Source organism: Mus caroli, unplaced genomic scaffold (assembly GCF_978045245.1).
Source record: "Mus caroli unplaced genomic scaffold, Mus_caroli_1 scaffold_2, whole genome shotgun sequence".
NCBI classification, from domain to species: Eukaryota; Metazoa; Chordata; class Mammalia; order Rodentia; family Muridae; genus Mus; species Mus caroli.
The window spans coordinates 13,497,074-13,518,547 of NW_028227257.1; the positions used below are offsets into that span (position 1 = coordinate 13,497,074).

At 42.9% G+C, this 21,474-nt stretch overlaps 1 protein-coding gene across 5 annotated transcripts in view; it reads right to left on the minus strand.

Annotated features, from left to right (window-relative positions):
* Ncoa3 (nuclear receptor coactivator 3) overlaps positions 1-21,474 on the minus strand; it is an 82,590-nt gene that overhangs the window by 30,467 nt on the left and 30,649 nt on the right. For all 5 annotated transcript variants that reach the window (XM_029471985.2, XM_029471980.2, XM_029471976.2 and 2 more), the window contains exon 2: positions 9,096-9,175. The gene's annotated coding sequence lies outside the window, so the exon portion shown is untranslated. The remainder of the gene's footprint in view (positions 1-9,095; positions 9,176-21,474) is intronic.

Consider the following 21,474-nt stretch of genomic DNA (forward strand, 5'->3'; position numbering starts at 1 on the left):
GACATTCAGTAATGAATCAAATTCACCAACATCGGGTTCAAATGTTATCATTGGCCATCAGACTTCACCTCCAAAGCGCTAGTTTACCTTATTCACTTTCAAAACATTGTCTGCCTAATATACAAACTCGAAACCCATAGATTGTCGTCACTGATTCAATTAAAATTAGTATTTTGAGGCTGGAGAGATGGCTCATCAGTTAAGAGTACTTAACGTCTGCTCTTCTAGGTATCCTGAGCTCAATTCCCAGCAACCACATAGTACCTCACAGCCTATACTGGGGTCTGGCACCCTCTTTTGGCATACATGTATGTAGAACATTCATATACATAAAATAAGTCCTAAAGAATTTCTGAGGACTCAAAAACTAAAATAGTATTTCAAACCAGGAATGGTGGTGTGTACCTTCAATCCCAGCACTTGGGAGGCAGAGGCAGGCAAATCTCTTGAGTTTAAGGTCAGCCTGTTCTATAAGAGAAAGTTCCAGGACAGCAAGAGCTACACAGAAAAACCTTGTCTGGGGCGGGGGAGGAAAGACAAAACAAAAAAAGTATTTTAGGGGCTGGAAACCTGGGTTCAATTTCCAAAACCCACAGGGCAGCTCACAATTCCAATTCCAGAGCCTCTGACACCCTCTTCTGACCTCCATAAGCACCAGGCATGCACATGATCCACAAACATAATGTGTAGGCAGAACAACCATAAAGCAAAAATTAATAAATCTATTTTTTTAAAGGTACTTCGGTGCTGAGCAGGCGGCTCAGTCAATAAAATGCTTGCCTGAACTCAATACTTCAATCTACATAAAAGCCAGGGGCAGTCCTGTACACTTATAACCCCCCCCCCTGTGTTGGGGGGCGGGAGTGATGCATACACGCATTTGGGAGTACTTCCCAGGATGGGGAAGAAGACACCTGGGGCTCACCAGCCAAGCCTAATTAGCTAATGTCAGGCCTATGTAAGACTCAAAATTAAAGGGTGTGTGTGTGTGTGTGTGTGTGTGTGTACAAGACTGTAGTGAGGTGACAAAGTACTTGTCTGGCTACCACACCTCATGACTTGAACTCAACCTCCAGAGGCCACAGGGTAGAAGGAGAGAATGGACAGCCTCCCAGCCTCCCAGCCTCCCAGAAAGAACAACTCTTAAAAGTTGTCCTGTGACACACACACACACACATACACACATACACACCATATGTCATGGGCAAACCAACACACTAAATAAAACACTCGTTCAATCTTAGCATTCAGGAGGCAAAGGCAGGCTGATCTCCTGTGAGCTCAAGGCCAGTTTGGTCAACATTTCAAGTTCCAGGCCAGGCACAGCTACACAGAAAGACCCTGTCTCAAAAAACAATATAGATAGATAGATAGATAGATAGATAGATAGATAGATAGATAGATAGATAGATTAAGAAAACACAAGTTGTTCCCCACTCAATAAGAGGTTGCAGGCTACAATTTAAAATAGTATTTTTAAACTGAATTAAGAGGATCACGAAATTCAAGAAAATAAGACATTCAATAACCATATAATAAAATCCTCTAATCAAGTTAGAAATAAATGCCCAAGAACTGATGTTCAAGGAGGGATGCACTTGCACTTGAGTACACACAAAGACATAGTAAATGTGAAAAAATATTAATTTTCATAAATCAAAAAGTGTAAGACAATCCCATCACTCATTGTCTTAAATAGATCTGGTCAGCATGGATACTATGTGAAGCCAAAGCCTAGCAGATAAGGCTGCTCCCCACACTCAGCACACACACACACTGAATCACACAGGCTTATCAGACAAACCTCCTCTTCCCTTAGAGGAGGACCTCAGGCCCATCGCAGACTTGACTCAAAGTACTGAGTAGCAGGACCCTACCAAATTGCCATCTCTGATTTTCAACTCCATTTCCTAAAACTGGAAATCTAGAATTTTTACAACATAAAAGTGATTTAAAACCCTATTTCCAATAGCAAAACTGAACTCAGTGTTTAGCAGACGTAGGCTTTTGCTCCAACAATACTGCCTATTAATGTTGTTTTAAAAAGCAGATCTTTGTAACCAGAATTCTGGTGTATGATTTTAATCCTAGCACCCAGAGGGTAGACAGGCAGATCTCTGTGAGCTCTAGACTAGACCAGGGATGGGAATTACAAATGGTTTGTGAGCCGATATGTATACTGGGACTTTAACCCAGGTCCTTGAGAGGAGTTGCCAGTGCTACTGAGCCGTCTCTCCAGACCCCTCATAGTTGGCAATGTGGTGCATGCCTTTAATTCCAGGACTTGGAAGGCAAAGGCAGGAGATCGCTAAGTTTGAGGACAGAAAGTTCAAGGAAAGCCAGGGAGAGAGAGAGAGAGAGAGAGAGAGAGAGAGAGAGAGAGAGAGAGAGAGAGAGAGAAAGAACTTGCAGCCCCCTCCCCCAAAAAGGTCAGAGTAAAGATACTGGCAATATAACATGATTAAACTGAAAGTATCTTTCACTATACAGCATTCTTAGTAAAATGGTTTCCTTATGAACTGCCAAAGGAGACTCGGGATCCTTATATTTCCTCATAAAACTTATCAAAAACCCAGACAAGAACACATGACTACAACTAATTAATTTTTACTTTCTTCTCAAAAAGCCAAGTCTGCAGAGTCATGTCTACAATTGTAGAGACAGCGCAACAACATCTGTGTGGGCTGCTGCGTCTCTATGCAATCAGAGCATGCTCCTGCTCCTTCAGCAAGCCAGTGTGATCAGCACTCAATGTGTGACCAGTGTGGTCAGCAAGCCAATGGTACTAGGAGTCATTATGTCCTGACATGTGCCTATGCCAACCGCAGAGAGCGTAACAAGCCTGCAACACATGTTTTATTCTAAACCCCTTTTAATTATCACAATCAAATTTTTAAAAGCTAAGAGGGAAATTAAAAATCATTTCAATTCTACTCGTGCCACCCTTCAGAACCTATCCACAGTTGATCTACAGGGCTCCATTCCCTAATCCCCCGTTCTACATGCTGGTCACATTTCAGGATATGGAAATTAAAGAAGGGCTGGCTAGTAGGTGACCTTGCAAGACCACTGTGTGTAGATATTATGTTTTTACTCCAACGGTCTTAAAACTGGCCAAACAGACGATCCCACAGAAATGAATCCAATACCCCACAGCATCCATCTTCAGAGGCTGTGGACTTGCAATGTTTGGTACACAAGCCTACTAAGAGTTTAGCTTCTCATTATTAATGGTAAGTGATACATTTAAGCTTAGAAACATATGCCGAACATGTGTGTACATGAAAAGCTTTAAAAGTTGTTTGAAAATGTGAAAATGACTAAGGCTCCTGTTACCCTTGATCACTGTCAGCTGTCACACACTCCTGTCTGATACATATTAATCCACAAAGCAAAGATCTAAAAAGGGCAATTTTGAATCCACCAGCTGCATGCACTGATCACACACAGCAAATCTACCCAAGGTCAGAAGTGTAGCTTTTCAATATTAACTTCCAAATAGCACTGTACTTTAGCTTTTTCTTTTGAGACAAGGTCTGTGTGCCATTGACTGGCCTGGAGCTTGCTATGTAGACCAGCTAACCTCACAGAAATCTATTTGTCTTTACCTCCTGAATATTGGGGTTAACAGAGTTTTCAAACTCACCCAGCCTAACACTCTTTTGGAACTAGATTTAGAAACAAAGAATTATAAGGAAGTAATTAAAAGTTTGGCCCCAAAGGGTACAACCATTTATAATGGCTGTACATTATTTCATCCTTTAAACTCTTATCCTGATAGTTACACTAATTACATTTAATTTTCAAAACTAGGAAATAGAGAGGTAGATTATCATGTACTCAAAGGCTTGTTTTATATGTTTATTCATTTGGGGTGTTGGGGTGTGAGTGTGAATGTGTGTGTTCAACTTAGAGCCCCATTCTACCATCTGATCTGCAACCTCTTGTCCTTGATCCATTGTGTGTGTCCACTCTGAATAAAACTCAGTCATGAGCAAAAACTAAAACTGTAACCAGCTCTACAGAAAAATGGTGACTGTATTAAACAAAGATGACTTCGAGGCCAGAGAGGTTGAAAGCACGTGTTGCTTCCAAGGACCTGGGTTTGTTTCCCAGCTACTTGTAATCGGTTCCAGGGAACCCAACAGACACACATGCAGGCAAACCATTAATAACCATAAAATAAATAAGACTTTAAGAAGATGAGATTTAGCTGGGCTTGGTGACGCACACCTTTAGTCCCAGCACTTGGGAGGCAGAGGCAGGCGGATTTCTGAGTTCGAGGCTAGCCTGGTCTACAGAGTGGCTTCCAGGACAGCCAGGGCTACACAGAGAAACCCTGTCTCGGAAAAAAAAAAAAAAGTTAGAAACCTTATGAGTCAGAATAATCTGGAATCACAGAGAAAGACCCCGTGTCATAGAGATAGACCACATGTCAAAAAATCAAAAACAACAACACATTCATTACATATCGCAAAAATACCCATACTTAAAGGAAACTACCTTAACCTCTGGTCTGACTTGAGGAATGAAACATGAGCCTCAATACAAAATTTCTTTTGAAAGCATTCTGTACAGCAGTGGCCTAAGCTCAGCCAGCCAGGGAAGTGCACACTTGGAATCCCAACCCTTGGGAAGCTCAGGCAGAAGGACTGCACCAAGCTCAGGAGTCCACTAAGAGCTACAGAGCAAGTGCCAGACTAGCCCAAGTATCACAGCCAAAACTGCACCTCAAAAAACTGCTTAAGTAAGCTGCTATTATATTATTTAGTTTATTTTGAGGGTAAGGGTCTGGTGTACATGCCAATAGCATATGCCATGGTACAACATACTACACATGGTTAAGGCAGAGTCTCCTGTTCTGCTTCTACATCTGCCTGCCCCTGGGCCTTAAGGAAGACTCTCTGTCTCCACGCCCATGTCACCTTAGGAGTGCTGGATAACAGTGCATCTAGTTTTTTATGAGTAGTATGTATGGCAATGGAACTCGGGTGGTAAGGCCTTTACCTACTGAGCAATCTTTATGGGTCCAAAAGCTACTTTTATTGTAAACACTATACTCAAAATACAATACTCCTGCTTTAGTAAGTTCACTCTAAATTCCAAATCTATACCTCACTGTCAGCTGAAGGTGCTGGAGCTGATGGCTCCTACCTGCAACCCTAACACACGGGAATTGCCAAGAGCTCCATGCCAGCCTGGGCTACAGAGTGAGTTATAGGCCATCCTATACTACAATGTGAGACCGTGTCTCGAAATAATGATAATAGCAAAATAAATTAAAAACATAAGGAAGTTGGAAGGGGACATATTGGGTACGCTAAGGGGAGTTAGGAGAGTTGTTGAGAATGTATACGATCAAAAAACACTGCATAGATGTATGACATTCTAAAAATAAATTTAAAATATTCTTTTTTAAAAGGCTTTTTAAAAAGCATTCACATCATTCCAAGTAAAAAATAGCTGTGTCTTTCCCATTTGTTTTTTTTGTGGGTTTTTTTGTTTGTTTTTTGTTTTTGTTTTTTTGTTTTTTGTTTTTTGTTTTTTCGAGACAGGGTTTCTCTGAGTAGCTCTGGCTGTCCTGGAACTCACTTTGTAGACCAGGCTGGCCTCGAACTCAAAAAATCCGCCTGCCTCTGCCTCCCAAGTGCTGGGATTAAAGGCATGTGCCACCATACCCAAAGTCTTTCCCATTTGTACCGAAACCACTTAACTGGCCTTAAATAGAAGAGTCACCAAAATTACAGTGCAATTTTTTTTTTTTGGGGGGGGGGGTTGTTTTGTTTTGGTTTGGTTTGGTTTTTGGTTTTTCGAGACAGGGTTTTTCTGTGTAGCCTTTGCTGTCCTGGAACTACATACAATATGTAGTAATTTGAAAAAAAAAACAGGAAAGTGAAAGGACAGACGTGTCGTATTCAGGGACGGACACACAGGGAACAAATAAAGTTCAAGTACAGGGTTCAAAAGAATACCTCAAACACACATCATAGCACACAACATACAATGTGTTGCTTAATTTGGTGTTTTAAATTTTAAATTGAGCCAGGCATGGTGGCGCACGCCTTTAATCCCAGCACTCGGGAGGCAGAGGCAGGCAGATTTCTGAGTTTGAGGCCAGCCTGGTCTACAGAGTGGCTTCCAGGACAGCCAGGGCTACACAGAGAAACCTGTCTCGAAGGAAAAAAAAAAAAAAAAAACAAGAAAAAACAAACAAACAAACAAACAAAAATTAAAGCGCAAGGTATGAGTAGCTCATCTGCCATCTGTGTAGCGGTGCAGATACATACATACCATTTATTATTTCCGCTTAACCCTCAGACAGTGGGCTAGAAGGAAGAGCTCAACTGGAACTGAGAGAAAACACTTCACTCCAACCCATCAAAATACCAAGGTAAAACAAGGACCGGGCTGGACTGGATGCCTAAGCTATGATATCAAGTACTTGATTCTTCCTCACAGACTTGTCCTCTGGATCAGCAAGCCACATAAAACTGCCATTAGACTGGCTGGATTTTCTCTCTCCTGGTTTTCTTTTTAGAAGAAAGAATGCTGGGGGAGGAGGAAGCCACAAATATGACCAAACTACACTGCATTAAATTTTTGTTGTTCACTTGGAGAGACTGATATCCCAGGTAATAACCCTAACCACACCTACTGAGACTTCATCCCACCTTCCATGCAGTGGCTTTTGCATATACGGTCTGTGACCCCAGCTGTCCTGAAACTCATCAGGAAGACCTTGCTGGCCCTGAAGTTACAATTATCCACCCTGGCCTCTGAAATGCTGGTGTTTGTTACAACCTGGGCTAAATCACAAAAGAAGGACTATGTATGTATGTATCCTCACTTATCCCCACAAACATCTCCTTTAGAAAGTACTATTAGCATTCAGCACTGAGGTGTGCACCTGCAATGGCAGTGCTCAAAGGGCTGAAGGAAGTCCATCACTGGGCTCAAGGCCCTTTTATCTTCTCCAGCCTGGGTTACCCAGTAAGACTCTCCTATCTGTTAATCTCAAGAGCAATCTTGTGTTTTTATGAGTGGGGAGAAGCAATTAGAAGGAAAGAATACTTACATGAAGAACCAAATCTATCAACCACAAAAACACACAGATAGAAAGAACCTGAGATCTGTAAAGTATACAAACTGATCACTATGAAAACTTACAGAAAGACCACATCCCTGCCTTATTAGCTTCTATACAACAAAAGTGGCTGTCTGTGCTTTCTGGCTTTATGCTGAGAGTTACTATATCTAAGCAGGCAACTGGCCAGATTAGTTGATCCTTACACCCCAAACAAAATAAGCTTCAAAACCAGTTGAACGGTTTGGCTTTAAGGCAGCAAACTTTATAAACTTCCCATCAGTGGAGCTTATATTTTAGTAAGGTAGCGTATAATCAAAGCAAGTTTTCAAATTAAAATGAAGGACAGGCATAAATGCAGACTTACAACCTAGCAGTCGGTAGCCAGTGGTAGTTTTGCACACATTGATTCACTACAACTAGGACTTCTAACCATACTTACTTTGCATGGAGAAAGAGAACATGATGTATTAAGGGGTCCAAAAAGGACATCTTGGGGGCATCTCCTCCCACCATGTGGGTCTCGGGAATAAACTCAGGAAGCAGGTGTCATGACTAGCTGAACCACCTTACAAACACATTAGGAGAACTTTTAGAACTACAATTTTTTAAGTTAAATGTTATATTTAAAAAGTGGCTATTCTACCCACACTGTATTTCCGTATGCACCATATTGTAGGGGTTTATCTTGACTGACAGCTTGATTGGACTGAGCCACCAATGCCTGGGGTGGCACAGCACACCTCTGGGTGCATCTGTGGACTCTCTTCCAGAGCTGGCAAATGGGCTGGCTGCAAATAACAGGGTAAAGACCTATCCTGGCTGTAGGTGGCACCATCCAAAAGCCCAGAGAACCAGGCAGACTGGAAACACTGAGTTAATATAAATAAACAATACAAAAAGAAACCAGAATAGACAGGTTCCTAACTGAGTCTGATGAAACCCTTGAAGTGTTCCCAGCAGGTGGCAAGAAAACTGAGCAGTACCCCAGCCGCAGTCCCTTGTTGTGTGGTTTGCTTGTTTGTTTTTTTTTTTTGGGGGGGGTGGGGTGGGGGGTGGGGGGCAACAAACAGGAAAACAAACACAACAAAATTGTGCAGCAAAATTACAAATGGGTAGCAACAGCAGATAACAGAAAAAGTGAGGGGACAGGCTCTCGACCTACAGAAGGCTAAAATTAGAAAGAGAAAGTGGAGCCGGGTGTGGTGGCGCACGCCTTTAATCCCAGCACTCGGGAGGCAGAGGCAGGCAGATTTCTGAGTTCGAGGCCAGCCTGGTCTACAAAGTGAGTGCCAGGACAGCCAGGGCTACACAGAGAAACCCTGTCTCAAAAAAAAAAAAAAAAAAAAAAAAAAAAAGTTTGCAAACACTAGAAAGAGAAAGTGGAACAAAAGTAAAAGACAGGGAAATAGCAAAGCAAATAAAACCTGCTTAGTAAATGTACCCGAGGTGGGATTCAAAGTCACAGATGTGAGGACTAGTTAAGCAAGAACTTGCAGGAAAATAAATACAAACTTCACTAGCTGGGTAAAGCACAACTGCTTTCTGGGCAGTCAGACAGCTTTTCTAACCGCATTTTACTATTCTGATGTTCTATTAAAGGTTAAGAACAGTGGTAGATAAAATGTTATTTGTCTGCACAAGCAATCAGAGAAAAACAGCAAACATGGCATTGGGGCTGATTCCAATTTGTTTTTTAGACAGGGTTCACCTTGTAGCCCTGGCTGGACTGCCTCTTTGGGGACTAAAGCATGCATGCCAGGCAGATTCCAATATTAACCAAAACCTTTCAAATATTCACAGAAAGGTAGGCAGGGCTGCCTTCCCTCCTGCCCGACTTTGATTGTGTTTGTCTGTGTACTACAGTCAGGACCCCTGTGTGTTCCCTCAGCCAGGCTCACTTGCCCAACCACCATCCTGAGATGCACACTGAGCAGAGAAAGCAGAGCCTCTGGGCAGACTAAATGAGAAGGAAAATCACTGCGATCAGTGATGGGGGCACAGGAATTACCTGACAGTCTGGTCAGGACGGGCGGGGAGGAGCTTTGTTTTACCGATCTCGGAGTCCACTGCTCAGCAAATCTTTTGATCCTAAGGACAAAAGAAGGGGACAGTTATTGTCTCTTTAAATTAAGCATTTGCATCAGTCCTACCTAGATTATCCCATCTCTCCCTTGGTGTGTGAGAAGGCCACCATGCACACAGTCTCCTCTGGGAATCAGACTCTTGCTTTGCCATAGCAATACTTGTAATTTTTGTTAAAAAGTTAAGCACAAGCCAGGCGGTAGTGGCGCACACCTTTAATCCCAGCACTTGGGAGGCAGAGGCAGGCAGATTTCTGAGTTCGAGGTCAGCCTGGTCTACAAAGTGAATTCCAGGATAGCCAGGACTACACAGAGAAACCCTGATTCGAAAGACCAAAACAAACAAACAAAAACAAAAAAACACACACACAAAAAAAGAAGTTAAGCACAGTATTCACAATTGAGAAGACAGTAGGGTTTATATACTGTGCAATATCACTCACTGATGGACAAGAGAAAGATCAACCTGACCTCAAATTCCTATAGTCATTTAATTCCTTACAAATGTAAGTTTAGTTCTAGACAAACCCAACCTGAAAGATAGGAAAACAACAGCCTTGGCTTTCCAAAACAACCTTTGAAAAGACAGTTTTCTGAAATGACCTTGTACAAGAAAATTTCAATTAAATAACTTGCTGTAACTTTATATGCCTCAGTACAGGGGAACGCCAGGGCCAAGAAGTGGGGGGGGGGGGGGGGGCGGGGGGGGGCTTTTGGGATAGCATTGGAAATGTAAATGAAGAAAATACCTGGAAGAAAGAAAGAAAGAAAGAAAGAAAGAAAGAAAGAAAGAAAGAAAGAAAGAAAGAAAGAAAGAAAGAGAAGGAAGGAAGGAAGGAAGGAAGGAAGGAAGGAAGGAAGGAAGGAAGGAAGGAAGGAAGGAAAGAAAACTTGCTGCATGTCTGCTGCATGCTGGTACTGTGTTGGCACATGGCAATAGATAGAATTCATGGACCAGGCATGGCAGTGCACACCTTTACTCCCAATACTGGGGGGAGGGGGGGCACCGTGGCAGAGGAAGGTGGATCTCTTTCCGTTCAAGGCCAGCCTGGTCTACAGGGTAAATTTCAGGCCAGATAGGGAGAAAGGGAAAGGGAGGGGACAGAGTGGAGGTGAAAGATGGGGGAGGAAGAGGGAGAAGGAGAGTGGCAGGGAAGGGAGGAAGGAAGGGGAAGGGAGGGAAAAGAAAGGGGGGAGGGAAAGGAAAGGAGGGAAGAGGAAGGAAGGAAAAGGAGAAAAATCACAGGAAGGTGGGGCAGATGGCTTAGTGGTTAAGAGCATGTAGAAAGCATATATCAAATATCTAATATTCATATATTATATCAGCATATTAAGAAGTCTGAGCTTGGGGCCAGGCGGTGGTGAGGCACACCTTTAGTCTCAGCACTTGGGAGGCAGAGGCAGGTGGATTTCTGATTTTAGGGCCAGCCTGATCTATAAAGTGAGTTCCAGGACAGCCACGGCTACACAGAGAAACCCTGTCTCGAAAAACCAAAACAAACAAACAAAAAAAACCCTGTCTCCAACAAAAAAAAAAAAAAAAAAAAAAAAAATCTGAGTTTGTTTCCCAATACCCACATCAGGCCATTCACAGTCACCTGTGACTCCTATCTTACATCTCTGGCCTCAGGTAGCACTGCGGCTCACATTCAGATACACACATACACACATAATTCAAAATAATAAAAACAAATACTATAAAAGTCATGGTACCACTATTAATAGTGGGTAATCAGAAGCAGGTACAAGCAGGCACTACAACTTTCTAAAACAACAACAATGCCACAGAAGTGAGCATCTAATGAGCACCATGCTGTGGACAGGAGGATCAACAGGGCACCAACACCACACAAAGGGCAACCCTGAAGACTACTAAGATGTGACATTAAGGGCTCTTGGGGTCTCCCAGAGACTGAGCCACCAACTAGGGAGCATGCATGGGCTGGACCTAGGACCCCAGCACATATATGTGGCAGATGTGTAGCTTGGTCTTCATGTAGGTCCACCAACAACTGCAGTAGGGGCTGACGCCCAACTGTGGATCCCGTTCCTCTAACCAGGCTGCCTTGTCTGGCTTCAATGGGAGATGTGCCTAGTCCCGCAGTGACCTGATGTGCCACGGTGGGTTGATAACAAGGGGGGGGGGGGGGTGCTTCTCCCTTATCAGAGAAGGGGAAGAGGGAACGGGAGGACTATGTGAGGAAGGCCTGGGAGGAGGTAGGGGCTGCAATCGTGATGTTAAATAAATAAATAAATAGGGAGAAATGTGAAATTAAGACAAATTCACAGCTGCTTATCTCTGCCAAAAATAACTAGTGAAATCAGACAATTTCTGCAAATGTTACCTAGATTTACAATCAAAATGCCCGTTAACTCCTCACACTGAAAAGCAAGAGGCAAGCATCATCATCTGTATCTGCAATCCAAAAACTGCCAAGGCCAAGGCTTAGTCCTAAGCCAGCCTGGGCTATATAGGCAAGTCCTCTCCCAAAAATAAATTGTGAGTTGAAGACATAGATCAATGTGAGGGCTTGCCAACATGTACAAAAAACTAGGTTCGATCTTAGGACCACCCCACCCCCAAAAAAGGCAAACAGGATTAACAAACAGTTTAGAGAATGTTTTTATTTATTCGTATGTGAGTGTGCCTGTGCATGTCGGGCCCCATCACAGAAATGTTGGAAGTCAAAAAAGAACTTCCAGATATTTATTCTCTCAGCCACCATGGGGCCCCAGCCCAGCCTTGGCAGCAAACTCCTTTACCCACTAAGCCAACTCCAATAATATGTATATAATGTTGGGCATCTAAAAGACAGGATACATAACTGAAATGAATGAAGGTAACTAAAAGTGAAAGTTTTTAGCTCAGCACAGCCAGGATGTAATGCCATGCATTTTTGCATTTTCTCAAACACACACTACATGTAGCCTCAGAGGGGGACCAAAAAAAAAAAAAAAAGATAAATAAAACTGTTTTTAAAAATGCTGGCTGTGTTGACACATGCCTTTAATTCCAACATCAGGCCACCCAGTTTACACAGTGGGACATTACCTCAGGAGAACAGAGTTGCAGGGCGCACCATTCTGCATCTGAGCAGCTAAGGAAAGAGAGCACAGAAGCCTAGCGGCAGTAATCTATGAACTGGCCTCACCTCTTTGCTGAGCTTAAGTTAGTAAGGACCTAGTTACAGAAAGGAAGCTGGCTTGTCAGCAAGCTGCTCGCAGCTGCTTGCTCTACAGCTCCTCCCTCACTCCCTCCTGCTCTCCCTCTCTCCCTCTGTCTCACACACTCTCTCCCTCTCTGAAAAGGCTGTGTAAGTCCTGCAGGATCACACAAAATAAATACAGGCAAAGGGGGTGGGAGTGGGGGTGGAGGTGAGCAGGCTCCACCAGTAGAAGGCTTTCCACAGGAACTGCTACAGGGTCAAAAGTTTACAGTGGTTTCAATTTCACCTTTTAGCAGCCAATCAGCAAACAGAGACTGCACTGACCCTCGGGCTGCAGGAGCATTAACTCCCTGGCTACCAGAACTGCTGCTGCTGTTCCTCCTGGCTTCTCTTAAGAAGAAAAGGGTGTGTGTTTGTTTGTTTGTTTGTTTGTTTGTTTGTTTGTTTTTAAAAGGGGGAGTGGACACCCTAAGTTCAGGTGACTAATTTATTTTAAACCGCCGTTTGTGCAGAAAAATGATTTGATAATTATCCTTTCTCCTTCAATTCAAGGTTTCTTTATCTTAGAGCATCCAACAAACCAAGTGATAATGATATAAAGACAAAGAAATAATTGGGGTGTGTTAGGAAAAGATTTCCTTCCACGACGCTTCGATTCTACCAACAACCTAAAGAACTGATAGGAGATGATACCCGATTAGTCCCCTGCGAATGCTTTGAAAAGAAACTCGATAATGCAGGCTGTCAATTAAAGTGTTTAGGTTCTGACTCCCTCAGGTCACTGATACAACTGAATTATGCCACTCTTTTCACAAGAGGTGGCTACAGAAATACAGCTAGAGCTTCTCCGGGGCCATGTGTGTCCCTGTGTTCTCGCCAACCCCCCAGAACCCAGTGCAGCCTCCGCCTGGAACAAACTCAAAAGCAAAGCCTTTCAGCAGAGCTGGCCTCCTGATTGCTCTTTCATATAAATGTCCTACAAATGCAAAAGCTCAATACGCTGATCCATCACTACTGCTCTCAGAGCTCTGTGCTAACAGTCGGCAGGGCCAAGATGGAGAGGACAGGGCAGGCACAACCACATCCCACGCGGCCCCCATTTCCCCTTCTCTCTCCTCCTCCCCAGGGCAATAAGGAAGCAGGACACTGACGCCTGAGAGCTTGAAGCCAGCATGGCAATTTGGGGTTTTCTCGGTTTTGGTCTTTGTCTGGGGTTCTGTTTTGTTTTTTGTTTGGTTGGTTTTTTGGGGGTGTTTTGCCTGTTTTTTTAAAGGGATGGTTATGGGAGGGAATTTAAGACAATCTCTCTCTAAAGTCCCAAATGGTGGAAAAACAGCAGCAATCCTCCTGCCCCAGCCTCAAAGTCCTGGGCTTACAAGTGTGAGACACCATTCCTTGAATCCCACAAGACAAGGAGGAAACAGCTGTAAAAACTCTCCTATAGCCGGGCGTGGTGGCGCACGCCTTTAATCCCAGCACTTGGGAGGCAGAGGCAGGCGGATTTCTGAGTTCGAGGCCAGCCTGGTCTACAGAGTGAGTTCCAGGACAGCCAGGACTACACAGAGAAACCCTGTCTCGAAAAACCAAAAAAAGAAAAAAAAAAAAAAAAAAAAAAAACTCTCCTATGGAAGTGACCTAGTAAATCCTAATTTATAGATTGGGTAACTTATATACCAACTGGTTGAATTTTAGCAGTTTTACAAGTTTAGATTTGAGACCCATATAGGCACCGCTATCAGCTACTTAAACGATCCCGTATAGGATAGTAGGTTCTGTCCAAACTGAGATCATCAAATACCAGCTATTTCTGAAATGCAATTGATAACCAATATATTATAATGCCTCACTTACTATACAACAACCAGAGGCCCAGAGTACAGCATACTGTCTTCATTACACAGAAACTCTATAGTGCAACTTGATATACATGTTTCAGACCATGAATAAAATCAATATTATAATTTCAAGTTGAAAAAAAGATAGAAATAATTTTCTTTCTTTTTTTTTTTTTTAAGATTTATTTATTATACATAAGCACACTGTAGCTGTCTTCAGACACTCCAGAAGAGGGCACCAGATCTCGTTACGGATGGTTGTGAGCCACCATGTGGTTGCTGGGATTTGAACTCTGGACCTTCGGAAGAGCAGTCGGGTGCTCTTACCCACTGAGCCATCTCACCAGCCCCAGAAATAATTTTCTAATAATAACTTCCAAACCCCCATGATATAAATTTATGGCTGTAAGTCTAATTTTTAAAAACATCTAGTTTGTTCTTTTTACCATGGCTTACAGAAGCATGTGCATGCACGTTTGATTTGAACAATCTGCTCTTTTTACAGGATGGCCTCATTGCACAGGAAAATGGATGCGACAAAATTCTATATCAAGTCAGCATGTTAGTAAGAATCTTTTCTATGTGTTCTGAATTTGATTAATACGAACCAAGGTCACTTCCTGAACAATGCCTGCCACTGCAGCTGCAGGCAAGGGCTGGCACGAGGCTGGGAGGAGAAAAAGAGGGTGAGGATGTTTATTTACTAATAAGCAAATGGGTTCCATTTCCAGACAGTTATCTTGGCGAGAAAAGATTGGCAAGCTCCTGGGATCCTGGTACATAAAGATGAAAAATATTTCTATTTTTTACACAGAAATGTAATTCAATGTGCATAATGTTTATGTCAACGTTATATCTAAAAGGTCCTTCCAGATAATGTGCAAAAACCATTTAACCACTTAAAATGATACAAATAATGCCAGACAGCAAGGTAAACCAAACTGGCAAGTACACGGTGACCCTAACTTGTACAAAAGGAAGATAAGGTCATACAGACCACAGACTCATGGTTCCCTTGACCAACACCAGGAAAGGCCTAACTCAAGAGCAAAAATCCAAACCTTATTATTTTCTGAATAAAATAATTCATAAAAATTTATCCTGACATGCAATTGAATTTTTACCTCAGCATTATGCAAATGTTATTATGTCTTTTTTAAAAACCTCAAAGTATACACATCCATGGCAAGTAAAGCTAACAGTGTCTGCTAGCACAGCAAAGAAACCTAAAACATACCGCACACCCTGTACTGCACCCTACACAGCCCAGTGAGCTGGTAACAAACATACCAGCAGAGTCAGGAAACCTGCATCTTCTGTAATTTTCTATAATGGCCATCTATAAAAGCACTGTGTGATATTTTTCAAATATCAATCAAACTATGATGTTCCAGATATGTATCATCATTAGAGAACCCATGTGCCTTTCTTGGTTAGTTTTAAATTTTTTATACAATATTTTTTGATATTTTCCCCTTTTCCCAACTCCTTACAGATTCTACATATAGATATGAGATGTCACCTCACTAGGTCTTCTGGCTAGCCTTAAAATGGAAATCCCCCTGCCTCAGGTTCCTAGGTTCTAGAATCTGGTATGCACCACTAGGCCCAGCTTAAATGTGTCTTTTGTTTTTCATGCTGTGGGTGAAGCCCGGGCCTTGACCACTGCTCTACCTCTGAGCTGCATTCTCGGCCCACCAGTGTTTTTGTTGTCTTGTACCTCTTGTTTTATGTAGAACAAGCTCTCACTATAAAGTCCAGGCTGTCCTGAACTCACCCACTTAGCCATGACTGGCCTGGATCTCATGATATTCCTGCCTTGGCCTCCGAAGTGCATACCACCACACCCAAGTTGTGTTTATAATGGTTGGGTAACACAAAACTCACTATTACAAAAAACTGAGGGAGGAAGTCTGGGAAGATGGCTTGATGGTCAGAGCGCTTACTACTCTTCAAGAGGTCCTGGGCTCAGAGCATACATAAAAATTTGAATTAAAGTAATGACAAAAGCAGTTCACACTGTCTTCAAATAAGCCCAGCACTCTCAAAACAGGAGGGAGCTTCAGCCAAGGTCAAAGCCAGCCTGGCTACCTAACAAGAGCCACCTAAGTCAAAACAAAACATCTTGTCAATGTACAGAAAGGTATTATTCCCATTCTCTACATAGGCTGAGAATACAGCTCTATCTTTCTGGCTTCTCCCATGCTTTTTCTGACAACTTAGATGTGTAATCAACTAAAGGAAAAGGAAGTGAACTGTGTTCACACAGGGATGAGGCCTTGGACTCAGAGCTATTCATGGCTGTGGTAAGAAAGTGGCTTGCAAGAACTGAGCACATAACACACTGCTCTAGGGGATTGTGGTTGTTCCTTTTTCTGTGACACTGGAGAGACTCTGGGCAAATGGCCTAGTCCTGCAATTACCTAAGTCCCTACTAGTGTGTGTGTCTGTAGGAATGACAAAGCTTAGTCGGTACCCAGTGTCCCAATAGGAAGGGGGGTCTCTGGGTCACTGACATGGGACCGTGGGCTTGGCCTCTTCCTCTGTTTTCACCGCAATAGCCAGGTGAAGAGTTTGCCCATCATGTGCCACTAACAGGATGTGCTGCCTAGCCAACCAAAGACAGGTGGTAACCGGGAAGCCTGTCTTCTCAAATGCACTGGATCAGCATCACTTCAGTTATAAACCAAGAGCATCCCTCACTGTTTGGTTACTGTTTGCTTTAGGCTTGCTTATATGTTTTGTTTCTGACAAAAATGTATTCTATTTTTGCTTGTTCAGATTTATTTTTAAATGTGTAAATGGTTTGCCTGCATGTATTCTATATATGCTCTGTATTCAAAGGCCAGAAGAGGGCACTGGACCTAAATCTTGAAGGAAGAAGAAAAAAAAAAAAATATATATATATATATATATCTCCAGACCTATTTATTGGGTTTGTTTTTCTATATGTTGGGGGGGTTACCTTCACATATGTCTGTGCACATGTACACTGGGATCTTCTGGGACTGGAATAACAGATTTTTGTGAGCTGATATGTGAGTGCTGGAATTGAACAGGTCCTCTGGAAGAACAGCCAGTGCTCCTAACCACTGAGCCAATGTTCCAGTGCTACAGCACATGCTCTTAATTACTTTTTCTTTTAAGACAAGTCTCACTTTGTAGCATTCAATGGCCTATATAATTCACTATGTAGCCGGGCGTGGTGGCGCATGCCTTTAATCGCCACACTTGGGAGGCAGAGGCAGGCGGATTTCTACGTTCCAGGTTCAGCCAGAACTACACAGAGAAACCCTGTCTCGAAAAACAACAACAACAACAAAAAACCTCACTATGTAGACCAGGTTGGCCCAGTGGTAGGATTAAAGATATGTGCCAGCACACTTGGCATTGTCTTTATTCAGCCTAAGTTTAATATTTCTAGCCCTTCCTATTTCAGGTAGCAGTTATAAACTCTAGTTCAATGAGAGTACCTGCTACCAAATAAATAAATAAATAAAGATTAAAAAAGCAATTAAAGGCACCCAATGTTAACCTCTAGCATATATACCCTCAAACGGAGCGGAGGCAGGAAAATTACTGTTTGGTTCCAGACAAATGATGGCACTCCAGGCCAGCCTGACTGCAGTGTAAAATGCCTTCAAAAACCAAAAAAATGAGCCAGGCACTGTAGCACATGCCTTTAATCCCAGCACTCAGGAAGCAAAGGCAGGCAGATCTCTAAGTTAAAGAACAACCTAGTCTACAGATTGAGTTCCAGGCCAGCCAGAACTACACAGAGGGGAGGGGAGGGGAGGGCAGGGGAGGGGAGGGCAAGGGAGGGGAGGGGAGGGGAACTGCATTTGGCATTTGTCTTACTGCTTTTCCTACTGCTGTGATAAATATCTGACAAGATCAACTTAAGGAAGGGTGGGGTGTTCCAACTTCCAGCTCAAGTGGAAGCACAGAGACAGAAGACGGGTGTTTGCCCTCAGTTCTTTCTCCTTTCTACATAGTCTAGGATTCTGGGTGCATGCATGATTACCGTGGGTGGGTCATTCCATATCAACCTAATCAAGGAAACCCACAGGCATGCCTAGATTCCCTGTTTCCTGAATGACAACCAAGAGTAACCATCAAAGGGCTACAGCAGAGTAGCACCCTAGAAATGTCAGGCGCAGCAGCACACTTGATAACCCACAGCTCTAGGGAGGCTGAGACAGGGGAGCCCTGGGAAATGCTGGCCAGCTGATCTAGCCAAATGAATAACCCAGTCTCAGAAAATAAGGTAAAAGAAAGAGGCATTCTAGAAGATATGCAAGCCTTCATACACATACACAACCACCTAACTTGTGTGTGTGTGTGTGTGTGTGTGTGTGTGCCAAACACACAAGTGTGTGTATATATATATATATATATTCACTCCCAAAAAAATATCTGAAAAATGATTACAAGAAAAAATTAACAAAAAGAAAATGAAAGCCTAAATTTTCAAATATGAAAAAAAAAAAAAAGAGGCTGGGAAAGAGAGCTTAATCAGTAAAGTGCTTGCCTTGCAAGTACAAGGATCCATTTTGATACTTGGTGCCAAGGTTAAATAACCAACAACACAACAACCAAAAACAGCACTGTAAGCTTAGTGGCACTCTTTTTTTTTTTTTGGTTTTTCGAGACAGGGTTTCTCTTTATAGCTCTGGCTGTCCTGGAACTCACTTTGTAGACCAGGCTGGCCTCGAACTCAGAAATCTGCCTGCCTCTGCCTCCCAAGTGCTGGGATTAGTGGCACTCTTATAATCCCAGTATTAGAAGGCACAGACAAGATGATCTCTGAAGGCTCACTGATCAGCCAGTCTAGCTGAACTGTTACAAGTCCCAGGACAAGAGACCTGTGTCAAAGGAAACAAAGAATTTCTATGCATGACACCTGAAATTATGTTTCTGCGAGTGAGCACTTGAGCATGAAGACACACAAGTATTGAGGGCAAGCAACATGGACCAGCAGATAAAGGTGCTTGCTGTCAGGGCTGATCCCCTAGAGCCACACAGAGGACCTAAGTTGTCTTCAGACTGCCATACACAAACATGTAAGAAAAAATACTAAATGCAAATGCCTTAGTAAATGCAAATTCCTATAATAAAATACTAATATACACGGAACAGATCTACTGAAGATACAAAACTATACCAAATGTGGAGGAAAATGCAAACCAGTGGGGCTTTAGTGGACTGATAGGGACATAAACTGGGAAGAAAAAGAGTGTATTTAAAACTTATAACTTTCCATCATATGGCAATAACAATGTTTACAAAACTATAAAACCATAGTTGTAACACATTAACTTATTAGGAAAGACTCTCATGTCAGCTCTAGTAGCTGATGAAGCAGTCTGACGAACCCATTCTCAGATATGCTAAAATCCCATCTGTCTTCCGAGGCATAGCTCAACAAGGGTATTCTAAGCAGATTTAAATCAGTCTGGCTATGCAGCTAATTAGAGCCAGTATCGACTCATATTTTTTTAAAAAGTCAATTCTCTAAGTCCTGTCATAACATTTTAAACAAATAAAAACAGTCAATAGAAGTTACTAAGTTGGGGGCAGGAGAGGGGGGGCTCACTCAGCACTGGCTGCTCTTCCAGAGGACCCAGGCTTGATTTCCAGCACCCACATGGCAGCTCACAACTGTCTGTACAGTTCCAGGGGATCTTATGCCCTCTCCTGATCTCAGTGTGTTCTACCACATATGCTGCAGACATACATACAGGTAAAATATCTATACACATAAAATAAAATGCAAAGAAAGGAAGCTAGCTACTGTAAGAAACTCCGATCACCATCTGTTTTCCTCACAGGTAGCCTTGTCCAGGAGCAGCAGTAGTCCTGAACTCAGGATGTAGGAGCTGGCCTTATGCTCCTGCCTCAGCTTCTGGAGTGCTGTGATTAAAGCCAGTGCTTCCCTGAGCCTCTGTTCAGTTAGTTCCCTTGTATTCATCACTTCCTTCCTGGTGGCTATCTCTGAACCCTTCCCACTGGCTCAGCTACAGGGTTCACACAGTACGCACAGAGGAGAGAGTCCAGAGCTTGAGCTACCTTCCCAACACTGCCCCCCAACAAAAAACAGAAAAAGAGTTACAGGTATGTGGGATGGCTCATAAGTAAAGGCTGTCACCAACCCTGGCAACTGAGTTAAATCTGGGTCCCTCCATTATGGAAACAGAACAAACTGGAAAAGTTATCCTCTGACCTCCACATATGCCCTATGGACTCCCATACATAATAAAGGATGAATAAAAAATTTAGTTTTGCCGGGCGGTGCTGGCACACACCTTTAATCCCAGCACTCGGGCAGCAGAGGCAAGCGGATTTCTGAGTTCCGGGCCAGCCTGGTCTACAAAGTGAGTTCCAGGACAGCCAGGGCTACACAGAGAAACCCTGTCTCGAAAAACCAAAAAAAAAAAAAAAAATTTAATTTTGTATTTTTTTTCTTAAAAGTTAGGAAGAAAGGAAGTTAGTTTGCTGGTTGGTTGGGGAGGGAGGGAGGGAGGGAGGGAGGGAGGGAGGGAGGGAGGGAGGGAGGGAGGGAAGAGGGAGTTAGTTAAGGGCTGGAGTACTGGCAGTCTTTGGAGGACTCAGATTCCTAGCAGCACAGGTGCCTCAACCATCTGTAACTCTAGTGCCAGAGACCTGACACCCTCTACTGGGTTCTGAGGGCACTGAATGCACATGATGCACATATACACATGCAAAACACAAATAGAAACCTTTGGGAAAGGTGCTGAGGATAAGCACACAATGATCTAATGAAGTTTTTAAAAATGCAATGCATGGATATAGGTAAGAAAGCCAGGCATGGGAACATGGCTGTAATAACTGTTCTCTGTGAAGTTAAGCCACGACTGTCCTGAGTTTGGGGCTGGCCTGAGCTACATAATGAGTTCAAGGCCACCCTGATGATAGACACACATACACAATGTGCTGTGGAATGCATAACTGTATATTTTTAATCCTTTTATTGTTTTATGGTAGGGTTTCATCTATACTAGACTTGCCTCAAAGTAAGCTTACACAAGGATTGCCTGCCTCCACTTTCTGAGTGTGCACCACTAAAATTGGCTTTAGCAAAGATAATCCAATTTTACTATACAACCCAGTGACTCTGCAAAGTCACAGTGGGCACGGGGACCAGCATTCTTCACAGGGAAATGAAGTGCAGTTACTTGAGCAGGTTCCCAAACCAAGGGACAGAAGGATCAGTGCATGTCCAATAGTCTCTCTTGTAGATCATACCACGCCATACCATAATCCGTTTGTTTTGGTTTGGTCTA